Raw genomic sequence first — 9,132 nt, 5'->3', positions numbered from 1 at the left:
TAACCAGTGTTTCAAACAATGCACCAGGCCATTTGACGACCCCAACTCGGTTCCACAAGCGGGAAAGCAGCACCCCAAGGCCCGGTAAGGGGGCCGAATACATTCCCATCGTGAATTCCGTCCCAAATGTGAATGACAAGTTTTCAGTTAATCAGTTGCCTGCTTGGTTACTCATTTGTCGCTCTGACATTTGGTTAACCAGTTGTCGATGTTCAAATTTCAGTTAATGAGTAGCCTCTTTGAAATTTCAGTTAATGAGTTGGCCCTTTGGTTACTCATTTGTCCCTGTGTCTTTTGGTTACCCAGTTGTCGATGTTCGAAATTCAGTTAATGAGTTGCCTCCTTGGTTAATCATTTGTCGCTCTGACATTTGGTTAACCAGTTGTCGATGTTCGAAATTCAGTTAATGAGTTGCCTCCTTGGTTAATCATTTGTCGCTCGGACTCTTGGTTAACCAGTTGTCGATGTTCGAAATTCAGTTAATGAGTTGCCTCCTTGGTTAATCATTTGTCGCTCTGACATTTGGTTATCCAGTTGTCGATGTTCGAAATTCAGTTAATGAGTTGCCTCCTTGGTTAATCATTTGTCGCTCTGGCTTTTGGTTAACCAGTTGTCGATGTTCAAAATTTCAGTTAATGAGTTGCCTCTTTGAAATTTCAGTTAATGAGTTGGCCCTTTGGTTACTCATTTGTCCCTGTGTCTTTTGGTTAGCCAGTTGTCGATGTTCGAAATTCAGTTAATGAGTTGCCTCCTTGGTTAATCATTTGTCGCTCTGGCTTTTGGTTAACCAGTTGTCGATGTTCAAAATTTCAGTTAATGAGCTGCTCTTATGTTCTATGATTTCCTACCTTGACAACTCATTAACCAGTGTTTCAAACAATGCACCAGGCCATTTGACGACCCCAACTCGGTTCCACAAGCGGGAAAGCAGCACCCCAAGGCCCGGTAAGGGGGCCGAATACATTCCCATCGTGAATTCCGTCCCAAATGTGAATGACAAGTTTTCAGTTAATCAGTTGCCTGCTTGGTTAATCATTTGTCGCTCTGACATTTGGTTAACCAGTTGTCGATGTTCAAAATTTCAGTTAATGAGTTGCCTCTTTGAAATTTCAGTTAATGAGTTGGCCCTTTGGTTACTCATTTGTCCCTGTGTCTTTTGGTTACCCAGTTGTCGATGTTCGAAATTCAGTTAATGAGTTGCCTCCTTGGTTAATCATTTGTCGCTCTGGCTTTTGGTTAACCAGTTGTCGATGTTCAAAATTTCAGTTAATGAGTTGCCTCTTTGAAATTTCAGTTACTGAGTTGGCCCTTTGGTTACTCATTTGTCCCTGTGTCTTTTGGTTAACCAGTTGTCGATGTTCGAAATTCAGTTAATGAGTTGCCTCCTTGGTTAATCATTTGTCGCTCTGGCTTTTGGTTAACCAGTTGTCGATGTTCAAAATTTCAGTTAATGAGTTGCCTCTTTGAAATTTCAGTTAATGAGTTGGCCCTTTGGTTACTCATTTGTCCCTGTGTCTTTTGGTTAACCAGTTGTCGATGTTCGAAATTCAGTTAATGAGTTGCCTCCTTGGTTAATCATTTGTCGCTCTGGCTTTTGGTTAACCAGTTGTCGATGTTCAAAATTTCAGTTAATGAGCTGCTCTTATGTTCTATGATTTCCGACCTTGACAACTCATTAACCAGTGTTTCAAACAATGCACCAGGCCATTTGACGACCCCAACTCGGTTCCACAAGCGGGAAAGCAGCACCCCAAGGCCCGGTAAGGGGGCCGAATACATTCCCATCGTGAATTCCGTCTCAAATGTGAATGACAAGTTTTCAGTTAATCAGTTGCCTGCTTGGTTACTCATTTGTCGCTCTGACATTTGGTTAACCAGTTGTCGATGTTCAAAATTTCAGTTAATGAGTTGCCTCTTTGAAATTTCAGTTAATGAGTTGGCCCTTTGGTTACTCATTTGTCCCTGTGTCTTTTGGTTACCCAGTTGTCGATGTTCGAAATTCAGTTAATGAGTTGCCTCCTTGGTTAATCATTTGTCGCCCTGACTCTTGGTTAACCAGTTGTCGATGTTCGAAATTCAGTTACTGAGTTGCCTCCTTGGTTAATCATTTGTCGCTCTGACATTTGGTTAACCAGTTGTCGATGTTCGAAATTCAGTTAATGAGTTGCCTCCTTGGTTAATCATTTGTCGCTCTGGCTTTTGGTTAACCAGTTGTCGATGTTCAAAATTTCAGTTATTGAGTTGCCTCTTTGAAATTTCAGTTAATGAGTTGGCCCTTTGGTGACTCATTTGTCCCTGTGTCTTTTGGTTAACCAGTTGTCGATGTTCGAAATTCAGTTACTGAGTTGCCTCCTTGGTTAATCATTTGTCGCTCTGGCTTTTGGTTAACCAGTTGTCGATGTTCAAAATTTCAGTTAATGAGCTGCTCTTATGTTCTATGATTTCCTACCTTGACAACTCATTAACCAGTGTTTCAAACAATGCACCAGGCCATTTGACGACCCCAACTCGGTTCCACAAGCGGGAAAGCAGCACCCCAAGGCCCGGTAAGGGGGCCGAATACATTCCCATCGTGAATTCCGTCCCAAATGTGAATGACAAGTTTTCAGTTAATCAGTTGCCTGCTTGGTTACTCATTTGTCGCTCTGACATTTGGTTACCCAGTTGTCGATGTTCAAATTTCAGTTAATGAGTAGCCTCTTTGAAATTTCAGTTAATGAGTTGGCCCTTTGGTTACTCATTTGTCCCTGTGTCTTTTGGTTACCCAGTTGTCGATGTTCGAAATTCAGTTAATGAGTTGCCTCCTTGGTTAATCATTTGTCGCTCTGGCTTTTGGTTAACCAGTTGTCGATGTTCAAAATTTCAGTTATTGAGTTGCCTCTTTGAAATTTCAGTTAATGAGTTGGCCCTTTGGTGACTCATTTGTCCCTGTGTCTTTTGGTTAACCAGTTGTCGATGTTCGAAATTCAGTTAATGAGTTGCCTCCTTGGTTAATCATTTGTCGCTCTGGCTTTTGGTTAACCAGTTGTCGATGTTCAAAATTTCAGTTAATGAGCTGCTCTTATGTTCTATGATTTCCGACCTTGACAACTCATTAACCAGTGTTTCAAACAATGCACCAGGCCATTTGACGACCCCAACTCGGTTCCACAAGCGGGAAAGCAGCACCCCAAGGCCCGGTAAGGGGGCCGAATACATTCCCATCGTGAATTCCGTCCCAAATGTGAAAGACAAGTTTTCAGTTAATCAGTTGCCTGCTTGGTTACTCATTTGTCGCTCTGACATTTGGTTAACCAGTTGTCGATGTTCAAATTTCAGTTAATGAGTAGCCTCTTTGAAATTTCAGTTAATGAGTTGGCCCTTTGGTTACTCATTTGTCCCTGTGTCTTTTGGTTACCCAGTTGTCGATGTTCGAAATTCAGTTTATGAGTTGCCTCCTTGGTTAATCATTTGTCGCTCTGGCTTTTGGTTAACCAGTTGTCGATGTTCAAAATTTCAGTTAATGAGTTGCCTCTTTGAAATTTCAGTTAATGAGTTGGCCCTTTGGTTACTCATTTGTCCCTGTGTCTTTTGGTTAACCAGTTGTCGATGTTCGAAATTCAGTTAATGAGTTGCCTCCTTGGTTAATCATTTGTCGCTCTGGCTTTTGGTTAACCAGTTGTCGATGTTCAAAATTTCAGTTAATGAGCTGCTCTTATGTTCTATGATTTCCGACCTTGACAACTCATTAACCAGTGTTTCAAACAATGCACCAGGCCATTTGACGACCCCAACTCGGTTCCACAAGCGGGAAAGCAGCACCCCAAGGCCCGGTAAGGGGGCCGAATACATTCCCATCGTGAATTCCGTCCCAAATGTGAAAGACAAGTTTTCAGTTAATCAGTTGCCTGCTTGGTTACTCATTTGTCGCTCTGACATTTGGTTAACCAGTTGTCGATGTTCAAATTTCAGTTAATGAGTAGCCTCTTTGAAATTTCAGTTAATGAGTTGGCCCTTTGGTTACTCATTTGTCCCTGTGTCTTTTGGTTACCCAGTTGTCGATGTTCGAAATTCAGTTTATGAGTTGCCTCCTTGGTTAATCATTTGTCGCTCTGGCTTTTGGTTAACCAGTTGTCGATGTTCAAAATTTCAGTTAATGAGTTGCCTCTTTGAAATTTCAGTTAATGAGTTGGCCCTTTGGTTACTCATTTGTCCCTGTGTCTTTTGGTTAACCAGTTGTCGATGTTCGAAATTCAGTTAATGAGTTGCCTCCTTGGTTACTCATTTGTCGCTCTGGCTTTTGGTTAACCAGTTGTCGATGTTCAAAATTTCAGTTAATGAGCTGCTCTTATGTTCTATGATTTCCTACCTTGACAACTCATTAACCAGTGTTTCAAACAATGCACCAGGCCATTTGACGACCCCAACTCGGTTCCACAAGCGGGAAAGCAGCACCCCAAGGCCCGGTAAGGGGGCCGAATACATTCCCATCGTGAATTCCGTCCCAAATGTGAAAGACAAGTTTTCAGTTAATCAGTTGCCTGCTTGGTTACTCATTTGTCGCTCTGACATTTGGTTAACCAGTTGTCGATGTTCAAATTTCAGTTAATGAGTAGCCTCTTTGAAATTTCAGTTAATGAGTTGGCCCTTTGGTTACTCATTTGTCCCTGTGTCTTTTGGTTACCCAGTTGTCGATGTTCGAAATTCAGTTAATGAGTTGCCTCCTTGGTTAATCATTTGTCGCTCTGGCTTTTGGTTAACCAGTTGTCGATGTTCAAAATTTCAGTTATTGAGTTGCCTCTTTGAAATTTCAGTTAATGAGTTGGCCCTTTGGTGACTCATTTGTCCCTGTGTCTTTTGGTTAACCAGTTGTCGATGTTCGAAATTCAGTTAATGAGTTGCCTCCTTGGTTAATCATTTGTCGCTCTGGCTTTTGGTTAACCAGTTGTCGATGTTCAAAATTTCAGTTAATGAGCTGCTCTTATGTTCTATGATTTCCGACCTTGACAACTCATTAACCAGTGTTTCAAACAATGCACCAGGCCATTTGACGACCCCAACTCGGTTCCACAAGCGGGAAAGCAGCACCCCAAGGCCCGGTAAGGGGGCCGAATACATTCCCATCGTGAATTCCGTCCCAAATGTGAAAGACAAGTTTTCAGTTAATCAGTTGCCTGCTTGGTTACTCATTTGTCGCTCTGACACTTGGTTAACCAGTTGTCGATGTTCGAAATTCAGTTATTGAGTTGCCTCCTTGGTTAATCATTTGTCGCTCTGACATTTGGTTAACCAGTTGTCGATGTTCGAAATTCAGTTAATGAGTTGCCTCCTTGGTTAATCATTTGTCGCTCTGGCTTTTGGTTAACCAGTTGTCGATGTTCAAAATTTCAGTTAATGAGTTGCCTCTTTGAAATTTCAGTTAATGAGTTGGCCCTTTGGTTACTCATTTGTCCCTGTGTCTTTTGGTTAACCAGTTGTCGATGTTCGAAATTCAGTTAATGAGTTGCCTCCTTGGTTAATCATTTGTCGCTCTGACTCTTGGTTACCCAGTTGTCGATGTTCGAAATTCAGTTAATGAGTTGCCTCCTTGGTTAATCATTTGTCGCTCTGACTTTTGGTTAACCAGTTGTCGATGTTCGAAATTCAGTTACTGAGTTGCCTCCTTGGTTAATCATTTGTCGCTCTGGCTTTTGGTTAACCAGTTGTCGATGTTCGAAATTCAGTTAATGAGTTGCCTCCTTGGTTAATCATTTGTCGCTCTGGCTTTTGGTTAACCAGTTGTCGATGTTCAAAATTTCAGTTAATGAGCTGCTCTTATGTTCTATGATTTCCGACCTTGACAACTCATTAACCAGTGTTTCAAACAATGCACCAGGCCATTTGACGACCCCAACTCGGTTCCACAAGCGGGAAAGCAGCACCCCCAAGCCCCGGTAAGGCGGCCGAATACATTCCCATCCTGAATTCCGTCCCAAATGTGAATGACAAGTTTTCAGTTAATCATTTGCCACCTTGGTTCATCATTTGCCACTCTGACTTTTGGTTTCCCAGTTGTCAGTTTTCACATTTCAGTTACTGAGTTGACTTTGTCTTTCTCACTCTGTGTATCTCTATCTTCTCTCTGTCTCTCTCAGTGTATGCGAGTGTCTGTGTGTGTTCCACTGCCGCCCGGCCAACCGGGTCCAAAGGCCCGCCACGTTACACACGAAAAACCCCGGTCTCGCTTCGGAGCGACGGGCACCCGGCTTCTCGGTGTCGGACCGACTCCGTTCAGATACCGCTGGATGCCCCTTGCCCCTGGCTTGCTCTGGCAGCCGGCGCGTGCAGGCCGCCCCCTGCCCCGCCGTCTCAGTGGTCGGAAAGCGGTCTCCAGCCAACGGCTGTACCTCGGCCGCGGAAAGAGGCAGCTACACAAGCGAGGCACTGCTCTGTGCGGCCCCGCCACCCCGTTCAGCTGCCGTTGTCCCCGACCGGATCGGACTTTCCTTCCCGAAGTTATCCCCGATAAGCTGCCGCTGACCGACGGCCCGTCAGCCGCTGCGGGACGGCGACACTTTCCCGAACTCGCCCGGGGCCACTTCGGCAATATAGTGTGCGCCGGAGCCGGGGCTTTCCAACGAGCCATCCCCGAACGAAATCGGACACGGGAGTCGGGAGCGACAGGCGTTCGACTGGTGCCGGGCAACCGGGTCCAAACGCCCGCCTTGTTAAACACACGTACACCCCAGGCTCGATTCGGAGCGACGGGCACCCGGCTTCCCGGTGTCGGACCGACTCCGTTCAGATACCGTTGGATGCCCCTTGCCCCTGGCTTGCTCTGGCAGCCGGCGCGTGCAGGCCGCCCCCCGCCCCGCCGTCTCAGTGGTCGGAAAGTGGTCTCCAGCCAACGGCTGTACCTCGGCCGGGGAAAGGGGCAGCTACACAAGCCAGGCACTGGTCTGTGCGGGCCCGCCACCCCGTTCGGCTGCCGTTGATCCGGACCGGATCGGACTTTCCCTCCCGAAGTTATGCCCGATAAGCTGCCGCTCACCGGCGGCCCGTCAGCCGCTGCGGGATGGCGACACTTTGCCGAACTTGCCGGGGTCCAGGCCGATAATATAGTGTGCGCCAGCGCCGGGGCTTTCCAACGAGCCCTCCCTGACCGAAATCGGACACGGGAGTCCAGAGCGATAGGCGTTCGACTGCCGGCCGGCCAAACACAGGCAATCCCCCGCCGTTGCGGACCCGCTCCAGGACAACCGGGTCCAAACGCCCGCCTCGTTACACGCACGAAAACACCGGGCTCGATTCGGAGCGACGGGCACCCGGCTTCCCGGTGTCGGACCGACTCCGTTCCGGTACCCTTGGATGCCCCTTGCCCCTGGCTTGCTAGGACAGCCGGCGCGTCAAGGTGGGCCCCCGCGGCTCCGGCTCAGCAGTCGGAAAGCGGTCTCCAGCCAACGGCTGTACCTCGGCCGGGGAAAGGGGCAGCTACACAAGCCCGCTACTGGTCTGTGCGGCCCCGCCACCCCGTTCAGTGGCAGTTGACCCCGACCGGATCGGACTTTCCTTCCCGAAGTTATCCCCGATAAGCTGCCGCTGACCGACGGGGCGGCAGCCGGTACGGGTCGCCGACACTTTCCCGAACTTGCCGGGGTCCAGGCCGATAATATAGTGTGCGCCAGCGCCGGGGCTTTCCAACGAGCCCTCCCTGACCGAAATCGGACACGGGAGTCCGGAGCGAAAGGCGTTCGACTGCCGGCCGGCCAAACCCAGGCAATCTCCCGCCGTTGCGGACCCGCTCCCGGACAACCGGGTCCAAACGCCCGCCCTGTTACACGCACGAAAACCCCGGGCTCGATTCGGAGCGACGGGCACCCGACTTCCCGGTGTCGGACCGACTCCCTTCTGGTACCACTGGATGCCCCTTGCCCCTGGCTTGCTCGGACAGCCGGCGCGTCAAGGTGGGTCCCCGCGGCACCGGCTCAGCAGTCGGAAAGCGGTCTCCAGCCAACGGCTGTACCTCGGCCGGGCCAAGAGGCAGCTACACAAGCCCGCTACTGGTCTGTGCGGCCCCGCCACCCCGTTCAGTCGCAGTTCACCCCGACCGGATCGGACTTTCCGTCCCGAAGTTATCCGCGATAAGCTGCCGCTGACCGACGGGGCGGCCGCCGGAACGGGACTGCGACACTTTCCCGAACTTGCCGGGGCCCAGGCCGATAATATAGTGTGCGCCAGCGTCGGGGCTTTCCAACCAGCCCTCCCTGACCGAAATCGGACACGGGAGTCCGGAGCCAAAGGCGTTCGACTGCCGGCCGGCCAAACCCAGGCAATCTCCCGCCGTTGGGGACCCGCTCCCGGACAACCGGGTCCAAACGCCCGCCCTGTTACACGCACGAAAACACCGGGCTCGATTCGGAGCGACGGGCACCCGACTTCCCGGTGTCGGACCGACTCCCTTCTGGTACCTATGGATGCCCCTTGCCCCTGGCTTGCTCGGACAGCCGGCGCGTCAAGGTGGGTCCCCGCGGCACCGGCTCAGCAGTCGGAAAGCGGTCTCCAGCCAACGGCTGTACCTCGGCCGGGCCAAGAGGCAGCTACACAAGCCCGCTACTGGTCTGTGCGGCCCCACCACCCCGTTCAGTCGCAGTTCACCCCGACCGGATCGGACTTTCCTTCCCGAAGTTATCACCGATAAGCTGCCGCTGACCGCTGGCCTGTTACCCGCTGCCGGACTGCGACACTTTGCCCAACTCGCCAGGGGCCAGTCCGGCAATATAATCTGCGCCAGCGTCGGGGCTTTCCAACCAGCCGTCCCCCACCCTAATCGGACACGGGAGTCGGGAACGGAGCGCCCGCCACCGGCCTTTCTAAACAGCCCAGTCCCCAACAATTCCCAGAAGCAACGCCTTGGCCAGCCTGGCAATTCATACACTGCAAATAGCACACATTAACACCACTCACACCCAATCGGCCCATCAACTTCGCTGCCGAGAACGGAAACTCGCCTTGACAATACTACTTCCAACCTCACACAAAAGCGGCCCATCAACTTCGCTTACGAGAACGGACAATCGGCCTGCAAATACTGCACCACTCACACAAAATCCCACCAGCAACTTCGCTTCCCACAACCCACACTCCTATCTTCCACAGAAAAAAAACCCACCACCA

The sequence above is a fragment of the Somniosus microcephalus genome, unplaced genomic scaffold (assembly GCF_052327205.1).
Source record: "Somniosus microcephalus isolate GS21.2 unplaced genomic scaffold, FLI_Smic_1.0 scaffold1050, whole genome shotgun sequence".
Lineage (NCBI taxonomy): Eukaryota > Metazoa > Chordata > Chondrichthyes > Squaliformes > Somniosidae > Somniosus > Somniosus microcephalus.
This window is presented reverse-complemented; position numbering follows the sequence as displayed.